Source organism: Centropristis striata, chromosome 18, assembly GCF_030273125.1.
Source record: "Centropristis striata isolate RG_2023a ecotype Rhode Island chromosome 18, C.striata_1.0, whole genome shotgun sequence".
NCBI lineage: Eukaryota > Metazoa > Chordata > Actinopteri > Perciformes > Serranidae > Centropristis > Centropristis striata.
Window position 1 is genome coordinate 12,548,698 of NC_081534.1, and position 2,973 is coordinate 12,551,670.

A 2,973-nucleotide genomic window follows, 5' to 3' on the forward strand; every position below is an offset into this window, starting at 1 on the left:
AAATAAAGGCATCAGTGGCTTTGTACAAGATTCATTTAAGGGGACAAATCACAGCAAAATCAAAAATATATCTTTATCTAGATTGATGTGGAGGGAGTTGCTGAGTGTGTTGGAGATATCGACCTAAAAGATATCTGTCGTCTCTTGTATATAGTGTATATAGATGCCAAAAAAAGGAACTATACTAGAAATAAAATAGTTCCTACATGAAACTGCTCACAACAACATCTGTGGATTATCTTAAGTAATTCGGTCATGATTTCTGGAAAGAGACAATGTTGAGATATTCTATTTTTTTCAGAATATTATAAATATTTAAAATACTAAAAGATTCCTGGTTTACATTGTGAAATGTCAGGTTATGTTGAAAATCAAGCATTTTTCAAGGAGTACATTCAATTATATTCCAAATATTAAAAACCTGATTTCGTAAAATCCCTGAAAGCTGTTTTCAAGTCAGATCCAGATGTGAAAAGCTACTGTTTTGCTCTTGTGTAAATAGTGCCACCCACTCTCCCACATTAGTTAAAGGAAGAGTGGTTCAAGTGTGAGGTGAAGCCATTTATGTGAGCGAATGTTTGCAAACGAACCAGTATTCTGGTTGCTTTCACTTTCTCCAGACCAGTGTGTGACCGACCCATGTCCCTCCCCCTGTGGGAACCCTAACGCAGGGGTAACTGGGGCAGGGGGGGCTTCTTTATGCTGCCGGACACAGGGAGATAATGGCCATTCCTCCACAGCTGGCCCACACAATCAAAGGGAGAGGGGGCTCGAAGGATTCCAGCTTTAACCAGGCCATTGTCTGGGCTAATTACATCTGAATGCAAGACCCCGAGAACTCACCTCCCCCCTGAGCAAAACCTGCACAGAATACCCCAAACAGCCCTTCAGGGATGAGGGAGAGTGCACAGTCACAAGGCACACACAGAGAAATATATAAACCTTGGACTCCTTTATTAGCCCTAAACGTAAGCACACACACACATTCTGGACTCGTTCATTACTTTTACACACTCACATCCCCAGCAGGCCCTCATCAAAGTGTTGTGTCTCTCTCACAAACACACTCGCATGTGGCACTCGGCATTAGATCAGATCTCAGCTTGCTGCTCTCAGAAGAGATGAGGAGGTCTTAGAGGACTTAGGTTGAATAGAAAACACACTGAAGAGCCTTTCCCCAATGCACCCCCATAATCCCAATCTATACACTCCCTCTGCCCCCCAACCGCCAGGGCTCGGCTCCATCTGTAGCCTGGACTGTGCAGCCTCCTCTCAGTACGGTGCAGACTGTGAAAACTGCAGAGCGATGTCAGGAGGTCCTGTTATGGTGCGCTGTCTTTTGGTTTTGCAGTCAGAAAATACATCCTGCTTGTTTCCTCACACTCACTGATACATTGATTTCTTCCAATATGATGCGCACTGCGGCGTGTTTGAGAAAGAGTTGTGTGAATCCATCCTGGATATCTACCAGCAAGGACTAAAATGTTAAAATTGTGTTTGCTTATGCTAAAAAAATGAACCTGTTAAAATGTCTTAAAATGTCAAACTGTTTGCATCTGAGATGTTGAATGGGAGTTGCAATTTAAGTTGCAACACTTGCAGCAGTTGAAGTGTCAGCTGAAGTTGAGGCCCTGAAAGCGTTTGAAGTGGCTTTTGAAAGTGAAATTGCTGAAAGAATTTGAAATTTTAATTTTAATTTAGCAGTGAAAGCAGTTGAGCGGTCAGCTGAAGTGTGATGGATGAAAGCGATTGAAGTGTCATTTAAAAAGTAATGAATGCAGTTGAAATTATGACAGAAGTTGAAGTGCCAGAGATAGTTAAGTGCACCGTGAATAGTTGAAGTGTCAGATGGTATGTAAATAATGAAAGCAGTTTGAATGTCACTTGGAGTATTTGAGTTGTCAGTTGTACCAAACACTACTAAACAATGTAAGTATCACTTGATGTTTAGAGACAGAAAACAGTTGGAATTTTAAAAAGTCTCACCATTGTAGGCAGTTGAACTGTCAGTATGTATATATAACACATTCTCACTCCCAACTCATCATATATAGCAGCTTGGTCAGTGGCCCAACACCATGACGCCTCACATGCATGTCAGCATGTGTAGATTCTGTTCAATAGCAGACTGTCCTCCTAAAAAAGTTTTTATTTTAACCCAAACCATGCACGTTTCCTAAACTTAACTAAGGAGTTTTGTTTCAATTCACACCGTTAACCATATGTATAAAATGATGACCTTTTCACAATGTGTTATGCAGCCTTGCACATGCAACACTAATGGTAGAGGTGTATGCAGAGTGTCAAAAGCCCATACTGCTTTTATGCCACAGAAGTGCTGCCACAAGCTCTGCCATCATTTCACCTTAGGATATTCATTCTGATTCTGTAACACCGTAATATTGGCGTCCATTTCCAGCAGGAGCAAGTGCATTCAAAACAATCATGGCTGATGAACTGCCTGTCATGTTGTTCCTCGTTGTAGAGATTATACAGACTCAAGCAAAGTTGTTGTGCATTTGCTGAACATGAATCGATTACTAGCTCTGAAGGCAGTACAGAGCTGGGATCACTTGGTCCCCCCATTACGCCTTTGACATGTTCAGATTGTAGGTGAAACGTCACTATGGCGGCTTGAAAGGGGCTGTAGTTTGACCAAGCTGCTGTATTGAACAGGTTGGGAGTGAGAATTTGTTGGTATTTAAACACTTTACGTATGACAAGTGAAAGCAGTTGAATTACTGTTACTGTTAATTAAAGAGTAAGAGATGCAAGCAGTTAAAATGTCATTTAAAGTTGAAGCACCAGAGAGGTAGTATGTAAGGAGTAAAAGCAGTTGAAATGTCAATTAAAAAGTAAAAATTAGATTAAGTGTCAGTCGATGTGTAGAGGCTGGGTGCAACTCTAATTTCTGTTGAAGATGAAGTGGTAGTAATAGTTGAAGTGTGCACTGTATATAGTGGAAATATCAGT